Source organism: Palaemon carinicauda, chromosome 8 (assembly GCF_036898095.1).
Source record: "Palaemon carinicauda isolate YSFRI2023 chromosome 8, ASM3689809v2, whole genome shotgun sequence".
In the NCBI taxonomy this organism is placed as follows: Eukaryota; Metazoa; Arthropoda; class Malacostraca; order Decapoda; family Palaemonidae; genus Palaemon; species Palaemon carinicauda.
In genome coordinates this window covers 33,273,293-33,285,792 of record NC_090732.1, presented here as the reverse complement: position 1 = coordinate 33,285,792, position 12,500 = coordinate 33,273,293, and positions in this window count along the sequence as shown.

The window sequence follows — 12,500 nt, the reverse complement described above, 5'->3', positions numbered from 1 at the left end:
GATTCAACTACCCGATTAGGAAGCTCATTCCACAACTTGGTAACAACTGGAATAAAACTTCTAGAATACTGTGTAGTATTGAGCCTCATGATGGAGAAGGCCTGGCTATTAGAATTATCTGCCTGCCTAGTATTACGAACAGGATAGAATTGTCCTGGGAGATGTGAATGTAAAGGAGGGTCAGAGTTAAGAACAATCTTTTGCAACATGCATAATGAACTAATTGAACGACGATGCAAAAGATTAATATCTAGATCAGGAATAAGAAATTTAATAGACCGTAAGCTTTTGTCCAAAAATGAAGATGAGAATCAGCAGAACAATACTCAAAACAAGTAAGAATGAAATAATTAAAACACTTCTTCAAAATAGATTGATCACCGAAAATATTGTAATACTTTCTCAATAAGCCAATTTTTTGTGCAATTGAAGAAGACACAGACCTAATGTGCTTCTCAAAAGTAAATTGGTTGTCGAGAATCACACCTAAAATTTTGAAAGAGTCATACAAATTTAAAGAAGCATTATCAATACTGAGATCCGTATGTTGAGGAGCCACCGTCCTTGACCTACTTACAATCATACTTTGAGTTTTGTTAGGATTCAACTTCATACCCCATAATTTGCACCATGCACTAATTTTAGCTAAATCCTTATTAATAGATTCACCAACCCCAGACCTACATTCAGGGGATGGAATTGATGCAACGAGAGTAGCATTATCTGCATATGCAACAAGCTTGTTTTTTAGGACAAACCACATGTCATGTGTATATAGTATGAAACATAATGGGCCAAGAACACTACCCTGTGCACTACCTTGTGGAACACCAGATAACACATTCCTATACTCACTATGGTGCCCATCAACAACAACTCTTTGAGAACTATTACTTGAAAAATCAATAATAATGCTAAGAAACCACCCGCCCAGTCACAACTGTTTGAGTTTCAAAAGAAGGGCCTCACGATTAACACGGTCAAAGGCAGCACTAAAATCAACTTTCTGACCACAATCAAGGGATTTCTGTACAGCATTGGAGAAATTAAGAAGGGCATCACATGCTCCAAGGCCTTTACGAAAACCAAATTTCAAACTAGGGAATAGATGATTACCCTCAGCAAACCTATTTAGACGTTTTGCCAAAAGAAGTTCAAAAACTTTAGATAATATGGGAGTTATGGAAATTGGGTGGTAATCATATATCTATCTATCTATCTATCTATTTATCTATCTATCTATATATATATATATATATATATATATATATATATATATATATATATATATATATATATATATATATACAGGCACACACACAAACACACACACACACACACACACACATATATATATATATATATATATATATATATATATATATATTTATTTATATATATATATATATATATATATATATATATATATATATATATATATATATATATATATATATATATATATATATATCTGTGTGTGAGTTATTCTTAGTAATATATAAAATATTTCCAAAGATCATAATAGACCGCATACAAAGGCAGGTAGACTTTAATCAACCAAAAGTGCAGGCAGGCTTTAAGTAGTAGGTTTTACCAAATGACCATTGCAATGTAATCAACCAGCTACTGGAAGAAGTAAGGGTGAAAAGGTTACCAAAGTAAAATATCTCAACTCAATTGAATTTTCTGGTGATATGAAAAATTTTGATACTAAGTTTAGAAGATGTCAAAGCACTTAATTGATTGGAGAAACGCTGGCTTTAAAATGAGTTAGCTGCTGCGAAACGACGGCTTAAAAAGGTTATTTCGAGTGATAAAAATGGGTCAAACCTGGATGGTTGGAAATGGGATTGGGTTCCAGAATCTGAAATGAAAACCAATTCTATGGTGACATTGGTGCATTTTTTCTACCTTTTACTTTGAATCGCAATTGGGTAGAAGCACACAAAAGGTAGAGAACTCTGAAGATGTTTTTAAAAAATGACTTCAATTATTGTAAACACAAATAAAAGTGTAAGAGTATCTTGAAAGTGATTTGAGGTGTACAGTTTCGTCCAAAGTAGTGACAAATAGTGTTACATACAATAATACAAGTGAAAATTGGAATTATGCCCTGAATAAAAGGAAGTTAAAATTAATTTAAGAGCGTCTAAGTAGAGTCAAGGTTAGCAGCATATATGTCAAACAATTTTGATGTTCAGTGTTTTCTAAATTGTGTTGGCATCATGATGTAGAGGTAGAGGGTATTTTTTTTTATAAATGCTATACCTTTAAGAGCTTGAGAAAGTTTCCCATCTCAGGACCTAATATATATCAGCATTAGAATATTCGCCAAAAACCGTTGAATAGGTTTGACGTAATCCTGTCCACTGTCACAGAGACAAATAAATAAATAAGCCGACTCGAAAACATAACCTCCTTTGCGGAGGTAATATTAGGTACATTAATGACATATTGGGAAGGTGAGATAGCATAGATACATAGGTCATGGGGCATTTGAAATAAGGAATTACAATCCATCTTTCAATGAAAATCTTGAAAACCTCAAAGTTAGTGATTAAAATTGAAAGAGGAGAAAGTTCTAGAAATTGCGTAGGATCCTGATAGGAACTGATAGGTATATCGAGCTAAAATTAATTTCTCTCAAAACATAAAAACATACTGAACCTATTCTACCACCAAACGATTCCATAGTTAATATGTCACAGTGTCCAACTAGAATAATATTGAGTCAAGTCACATTTCATTAAAATCCTTTGGATGCTGTTTGTACGATAACTAAATGCTAACTTGATGATGAGACGGCTGATGTCCACGACAGCGGTGACTGAAGGAGCAGAAAGGTGTTATGAATGGGATAGTATATATATATATATATATATATATATATATATATATATATATATATATATATATATATATATATATATATATATATATATTTCTACATATATGTATATATATATATATATATATATATATATATATATATATATATATATATATATATATATATATATATATATTTATATATATACATATATATGTGTGTGTGTGTATTTGTGTATATATATATATATATATATATATATATATATATATATATATATATATATATATATATATTTATATATATACATATATATATATATGTGTGTGTGTGTGTATTTGTGTATATATATATATATATATATATATATATATATATATATATATATATATATATATATATATATATATATATATATATATATATATATATATGTATGTATATATATATATATATATATATATATATATATATATATATATATATATATATATGTATCTATCTATCTATCTATCTATCTATATATATATATACTTGTGTGTTTGTAAGTCTGTGCATATGTGTGTGAAAGTCCGTGCTAGCGTACGCATATCAGTTCCCCTTTTATTTTTTCTACAAATAACAATATTGAAGAGAAAAAAAAAAGACTCAAACGTGTACAAAAACCATAAAATATTTGTATAAATGTATTATGATGATATCATTTAGAAATTTTACTTACGTATAATCTCAAGGGAGTTATCTATCAATAGCACATCGCACACTTTTATCCAAGTTTTAGATCAACCATATTCATTTTATCATTCCCCAGTTGAACCGAGGTATTTTTGGAAATAAGAGATTTAATTTTCCCTGCTTTGGTTCAAGAAAATTATCCTATATTCGGCCATGCCACTTCGAGGAAATCATTATCAAGTCCTGCCGGCGATGAAAACTTCTCGGAAGTTGATCACTTATGCATGAAGATTGGGTGGGGGAAGACTTAGGCTACTTGGGGGAAATTCAATTTTACCACTACAATATAGTGCCCGGCATCTCGTTCTTTAGTTTCTTGGAAGTGCAATACTTTCACCGATTTTCTTTTGTTAAGGAATAAAAACAAAAGAAAACTGTTTTCTGAAAATCCTATTGTCTTGTATTTTTCGGATGCTATTATGCTCACTCCAGGGTTGCACCGACATTTCTATTTTATTGCAAAATATTCATTAAAAGGGTCATTGGATCTAAAAAGGAATAAATTTTGTCTGCTTCTGAACATGAGGATTTTATGATGGTTTCCTTATGTCTTTTCTAACCTTAATTTTAAATCTACAAAATCATAGAATTATAAAATTCAAAGGGTTAACAAAAAATTAAGATAGATGACGCGCCAGATTTTATATTTTGGCTAAATAAGCGCAGGAGAGCGAATACACTTTTTTCTTACCCTTTTTATGATACATACACATGCAATACTTGTAGTATCTTTCTAATAATCAATCCAATAAGATATATATATATATGAATTAGTTAGCTATTTTGGATATAAGCATTATGATTATAATATAATTAATATTTTGCTAGTAATAATGTTAGTGATGATTCTGCTTCAATGTATATCTTTAGCGTGTTAAATTTTCCCTCATGTTTGTACAGGACAGCACATTATTTTTCATTATGGTAGTTTCACTGATGATATATACCATCAGAAAAAAATAACTAAAACCATATTCACTATTTATCAAATAATAAATAGAAAAATGCCTAGACACTTATGAAATCCTTCAAAACAATAGACGTTTATTTGATATAGAGGCCCTTATTTACAATACTGGAGATATATATCCAAATACTCTTTTGGATTATATTAAAATTCCCCTTTTCTCTCGTCTTCAGTAACCATACCGTGGGAAACGACCACAAATTTGAGTTACCTTTCTATACATTCACACACGAATTTGCACGTTTTCTACCATTGCAATTATTTCACCCTTTTCATCACACAGAGTTAATGTGAACAACTCTCTTGTTTATTACCTTTCGTCCTTAAAATCAAAACATCTCATCCGTGATGAAGAGTACGCTAAATATATTTTTCCCGCCAAGAAGAAAACGTATATATATATATATATATATATATATATATATATATATATATATATATATATATATATATATATATATATATATATATATATATATATATATATATATATCCCCCACGAATGGCATCTAATACCGAGATTCTATCTTAGGAATATATATTCACTTGGAATTAATTTTATGTTAACAGCTTCTGGCCGAGTAGAGATTCGAACCACTACCTATTCGGCCAGAAACCATGCCTGCGAAGACTCTACCTACTGAGCCATCAAGAGAGATAAAAGTTTATGACAAGTCCCCGTACATATTCCTGTCGAATTCAGAAATCTGTTCATAGACCTTAAATAAACCCATCTCCACCATGATAGGTGAATTGTGAGTTTGCAACACGTGGTTATCTTATGATGAATATATATATATATATATATATATATATATATATATATATATATATATATATATATATATATATATATATATATATATATATATATATATATATATATATATATATATATATATCACTAACATTCGTGATTTCAAACAATGTAAATATCACCCATGAATGGCATTTAATACCGAATTCTATCTTGGGGATATATATCCACTTTTATTCTCATTATATGGCCTGCCGATTTTCATTTCTTTTCTTTTAGTTTACTCTTTTATCTATGCTTCCCTTTTCTTTATCTTATTGTCAACCCCATCATTATTCTATCCATAGCTCTTTGAGTTGTAACCTGTTCATGTGCCGCAGCTTTAGTAGGACTCAAAGTTTCTGATGCATAAGGTTATACTGATAAGGCCATCTGATTAAAAAGTTTTCTTCTTAGAAAAAGCATCATTTTACTTATCATAATGCCATTTTGTTTACCAGAACCTCTCCATGTCATGGTTAACCTTCTTTCAATGTATGTGAGCATGAATGTGTGTCTATATGCTGTTTTATATTATATTTTTTTTGTATGATTTTCTCAAATTATAGTTATACGTCATTATTGCACAAAATTTATGTAAAGTTCATGGAGATTTACTACCATAAAATCTCTTTCCTCTGCTATTAATCAATTGTTAGACCATTACTTTTTTTACTTCTCTACGTCTTTACATTTGGTATCAGCTCAGGTGTTGCATTACTTCTATTAGCAAAATTATTTCTTATATCCGAATCGTAAACGCAATAAGACAAAAGTTATGGAAACACTGAAGAAATAAAGAAGCATCAAATTAATGTAAATAAATTACTTGGAACAAGGGGCCTAGAGATATCTGCTTTCAAGGATAAAAATGGGCTTATTATCAACAAAAGATATTAAGTGATAAAATTGCCTCTTTTGAATTCTCTAGAGACCCCTTCATAATAGTAAATATCGCTGAACTTGAAAAAAAAAATTAAACTTTTCGTCAGTAGCTTCGCCTAAAATCTTTCGTATTTAATAAGTATCTTAGCTATAAAAGCTTTACAATACGCATTATGTATATAACATGATCTCCCCCACTAAAATTTACCACTATTATATACCTTTTCTTACTTAATTGCCAGGAGACATTTAAAAACAATATTATGCCTATCAACGGTCCACAAATTCAATGAAAATTAATCGGAAAATGTCAATGTATTATGTGCATAGATAAAAGAAAAATATGAGATTGTTGTAAAAATTAGCTCCCTTGCCTTGACGAATATATGATGTGATTTATTTAATGTATCATTTTAAAAGACGACATTAGATCCACAACAGAAATAATACTAAGGTTTAAAGCAATTGGTTTTGTTGTTTGGTGTAAAGTGCCAAACAAATTATCCATGAGAGTTCCCTTGACGTAAATTATTTTTGATTGCATCATTGATTTTAATTTTACTTCAGTGAAAAGAAACAAGCACCAAGAGACGTGAAGTTTCTAACGAGCATGAGATAATTATGGCCATGTTCTCCTGAGAAAAAAAAATAGAGCATAATACTGCTTGTTTTTATTTTCCAAGACTTTTATGAGTGCGAACAAGCACAGATGAAGTCAACAAACGTTGTTATCTAGAGAGATAATGTTGGAATTACCAAGTTGAATGAGATTTATTAATGCAAACTGGAATTTGAAATTATAAGTTATCAGCACGTAAGATCACCCATTCATCACAATTTTTTTTTTCTGTAAACTATCACTCCTCCAAAACGACGGAAGACGAAAATTGATAGATATCTACATTATTGTAAATAAGTTTAAAAGGTTGTCATTTCCGTAATCAAGATGCATTAATATGAACAAAATGTTCAACGTTTTTATGATGCTATTGTTGTAAGTAGATTCTATAAGTATTCAGAATAAGTTTATGATTCTGAGTACCCTTACGTATCATCATAACCAGGTATTTTTATGGAATATACCAGTACTATCGATTAAATTCATACATATTCTTCCACAGAAATAAAAAAAAAATAAATAAAGGCAAGCTTCCGTGTATTAGAGCACCTTTTGAAACATGACTATTATCTTGAACCCTTTTATAATTCTTTGAATGAGAAAAACAAAAGACGACGGATAATGATCAGTATGTCACCTTGACATCTGTTTCTTGTAGTCTTTTTGCACAGTCCAATTTCATATTCTGTCTAAACTTGCTACCAAGATCCTTATAAATGATGTTACTTAGATATATGTTACTCTCTATAACATTATGCTGCATCTTAACTTCTTCTGCATAAAGTTGCAGTGTAGTCAATAACTTGAATCCATGAAGTGGACATTACTCCTTGACACTGTTCCTCAATTAGGCCAGCTCCTTGTGCATGCAATAAAATATAACAAATTGACATTTTCTTCCACAAGGTATAATACTACATAAATATCTAAATATTTCATTCTTCACGTTTCCATTTCTTCTCCGCACTTGGTTGTTTTCCAAGTTATAGACATTGGGCTTGTAGTATTTTTGCTTTAGCAACAAGGGTGTGGAAATAATAATAATAATAATAACAATAATAATAATAATAGTAATAATAATGATAATGATAATAATAATAATAATAATAATAATAATAATAATAATAATAATAATAATAATAATAATAATAATAATAATAATAATAATGATGATGATAATAATAATAATAATAATAATAATAATAATAATAATAATAATAATAATAATAATAATGATGAAGATAATAATACACACACACACACACACACACACACACACACACATATATATATATATATATATATATATATATATATATATATATATATATATATATATATATATATATATATATATTATTATTATTATTATTATTATTATTATTATTGTTAAATGAAATACTGAAAAAAGTAAATCGTACAATGACTAGGTTGACAAAAATTTAGAAATAAAATCGTCTGAAATTACATACAAAATTCAGACTATATATCAGTTTAGTGAGATCGGGGTTACAGTAATGGACATGAGTCGTGGTACGATAATGAAACAATATCAAACAGATTTTGTAGATTTGAGAGCAAAGCCTTCAGATGATTATTGGAAGTGAAATGGCAGGACAGGACTATAAATTAAATTATAAGAGACATTACTAGAGTGCCATAAGTGGTTGACTTCATGGTGAGGGTGGATAGAGATGGATTTTGCCTGCTCTTGGCACTCACAATAGAGATTAATTCACCAAACTTTTAACTGGGCTCCACAAGTACTAGAAGAGTTGGAAGACCCAGGCCTACATGGCTGATGTCTTTGAAGCGTGAAGTAGGAAATGATGACTGGAGAAGTATTGATTTAAAAGCTCAAGATAGAGACGACTGGTGAAATCTAACCGATGTCCTTTGTGTCAATAAGCGTAAGAGGAGATAATGATAGTAATGATAATGATGATCATTATTATTGTGTGGGTGTATTTAGTAATTCTAATCTTTATAGCTTGCATTTTCATTTGGTTATTATCTATTATAATCGAAACTATAACAACGATAACCACCATTGGGGAATTATGCAGATAAAAATTAGTCTCTAAGAAGCCGGTGGAAGATATCACGAACCAAGGAAGGAATCTACATTTTAAGATAGATTCTTCTACGGGAAAAGAAAAGTCAGGTCTTACTCGTCGAGGTGGCACATTTCTTTCTCAGTTCTAGAAAGAAACCATAAACATAAGCCTAACAACCTGATCCTATTCCCAATAGAAGAGAGACATCTTCCAAGTGGTGGGTAGTACATAAATATAGATTGTCAATCGTTCAGCAATAATAAAAATGAGAATGAACAATGAGAATATGAACTATCTTTGATCATATCAATAGTGAATTTTAAGGTACATTTACAGTACAAATGATGTTTCATCATCATCATTATCACAAATATTATAAATGTAATTATTATCTAAAACTTCATTATAAATAGTGTGATGCATGTACAAGAAGCATCGCACATACAAAAGAAAAATGAATGCTCTCTCTCTCTCTCTCTCTCTCTCTCTCTCTCTCTCTCTCTCTCTCTCTCTCTCTCTCTCTCTCTCTCTCTCTCCCCTTCCACACAGCGCAGATAGTAATGTCTGTCGAACCCCAGGCAACATAAACAACAACAACTGTTAAATATAACACACGCAAAGTTTGATTGTATTTTATTACCAATGTTTTATTGTTAGTTTTTTTTTTTTTTATGGGAAAGTAATCCCTAGATACCTGTCCCACTGTGCCTAACTTTACACTGCAAGCAGCTCTCAATCTACACAACAAAAGCCACTGAATATACACAAGCTAATAGTGTCTCTATTGCCATTACCGTTCACATAAATACCTGTGTTTCTCGTTAAATAAACCATTTGTCTAGCAGCTCTTGTGTTATTCACTTATATTCTTGGCTCACCTTATTTGTGAACATGGAGTGAGCTCTTGCCCACCGTCTCTCAACTCACCAACTCACTGCTTTGTTTGCTATATCCTCCGAAGAGGTCCACTGATTCATATCTCCATGCTCCTTAAGAAGCCACGGTAAAATTCCACCCCTCACCAGTAGAGATGTGTTTGCCTGATTCCAATGCACTTAAGCAGCAAAGCAAAGTACTTCCTCTTGCGATCCCCTATCTAGCCAAAATATTCAAGCTATCTTAACAATCGTTGGTGGATCGAAAGGTGTAGCTTAGCCACAAAGATATGGTCTTCATTGCTCGTCAAGGCTTTGCTGCAGACAGTTCTCCTTGCGAAGTGACCCTACTTTGAGTCTTCTGGGTACAACAGCTACCCAAACTTCTGTGAGCTACCTTTTCCAATAACAACATCCTACCCAAGAAGGAATTGATGACTTCCAGACCTCCATCAACGTCTTCATTTATAATGAATGGGACAAATCTTAAACGTCAATTTTAGCTGATGTGAATCCTATAGGTTTTTGACACCCACCTTGTGACAGGCCTGAGAAGCAACAAAAAGAACCTACACCAACCTATGCCAGGACACACCCGCACTCTCAACAGCTAATGAATAACGCCCCTCACCCTCAGTTGGGCTACTACCACTCCCGATTCTGGGCTGCTGCAAAGAAATATTTTGAACTAATGTTCAAGATAAAAAAACGGTTAATCAGGCCACAGCCATAATCGATGGCTTCTCCATTCATTAATATCTTCTTTTGAAATGTTTCAGGAATTGATGTGCACATCCCGTTTAATACCCGGGCATGTAGATCCTTACTGCCGCATTTACTCTTAAACGAATGGTACCATTAGTAAGTCTGCTGATATAAGCCTCGAGGTATTTACAGATCTGATATGCCTACTTATGGTTAAGAGACATTGACACTATCATTTGGAGGTGAAGGTACCAGTGAAATTTCTTCATCGGCAACGTTATACTGATTCAAGTTTTCTCTCCCATTTCTACACTCTAATTGACAGTGCACATCAACATTTACACCTTTATCATCTGCTTCCTCCGACCTCTGTCTCCACATCAGCTCAATCACAGATGCCTACAACTACCTCCTCACTCTAAATCCTAATGTCTAAAATCCGGAATTATGCCAGGCACCAACAATTCCCAATAAGAACAGTATTTATCATCATATCACATATCCGGAAGATAGGGTCCCTGGTGTTTCAAGATTAAGAGGTTTTTTAGCAGACCATTTGACAGCTGCTAAACGCATATTCACGGAAATGTAAGAAATAGATCTTTTCCCAAATTCGTCCAGCCTGTACATATCATTCTGATAAAGGATGGATCCCCACACCTGTATGGGAATTGCAGGCATCTTAATATGCGGCAGGAACCAACTTACTACTCCTCCCTAACATCACCAACATCCACACCTACCTTCACAGTGATAAATGGCTTACACCCTCGACCTCCTGTAGAGGTATTATTAGGTGTCTGTGAATCAAAAGGATATGTCAAAGGCTGTCATCACAACAACCCTCTTTGGCACATGTACTTTTAATTCATCCTGCTTTGGCATTCGTAATACAGGGGCAGACACTGAATTTCAGCAACCATGAATAACATCTTAGATGACCCTTCTCTTCTATGAATGGTATATGAGTGACATACTAATATTCTCTCCCTACAAAGAACACTTGCATACCGTACACAATGTTCTTCACTATCTTCCGTGTAAGAACCCTTTAGTCAGGTACAACAATTATTCCTTTAGTAACAATGAAATGTCTTTCTTGGTGCACCACATCACTCCTGAAGGTATCCACTCTCTACCTGAGAGGGTATTGGCAGTGCAGACGTTCCCCACGCTCTTGATTGTCAAAGGATTGCAGAAGTTCTTGGGTATGATTAACTATCATCACTGGTTCTTGCTGGCCCTCACCGCCACACTCTTCTCCTGTACAACTCCCTCAGATGTGAACAAAAAGTTTAAGGTGGTAACAAACCTTCTTAAATGCAAAGAGATCCCTTAAACTATTACTGCTCTCAGCTTTCACATGCCAACTGCACCTCTCCTACTCTTCATTGATGCCAGTGATATCACTATTCGGAAAGTAGTCAACCGTGGTTAACAGATTGCCACGCCCATTGGTCTTCTTCGGTAGAAAAATCCAGCTTCTCTATATACAACTGTGAACTACTGGCACAAATGTACTGCAAAGCTACTGAAGTCAAAGTTCAAGTTGCCTGGTACTATTAAAATCAAGAAAGCCGATGATTGGTTTTGTGCCTTTGCTTCATGTCGTACTTCAAAATTGCACCGACACGCGTATTCAAGTGTCGGCAACTTTCATGAATCTTAGTGTCATTTTGCCCACCTCGCAGTTGATGTGGTAAGCCCTCTACCCACATCACAAGACCACTGTTACTTTTTCACAGTCATCGATTGCTCCACCCGTTGACCTGAAGAAATCCCCTTACAAGATGCAATATCCATCTCATGTACTACTGTGTTACTTTCCAGATACATAGTAAGATTTGGCATCACAGAGCATATTCTTCCAGCAACAATATAATTTTCATCTCTCACTTGTAAATATCATTTGGGCATCTGCTTGGGAATACCATACAACAGACTACTATAACCATCCTGCAACCAGCAGAAGAGTGGAAGGTTTTCATTTTACCCTTAAGGCAGCTACACCTTATACAACTTCCCCATGCC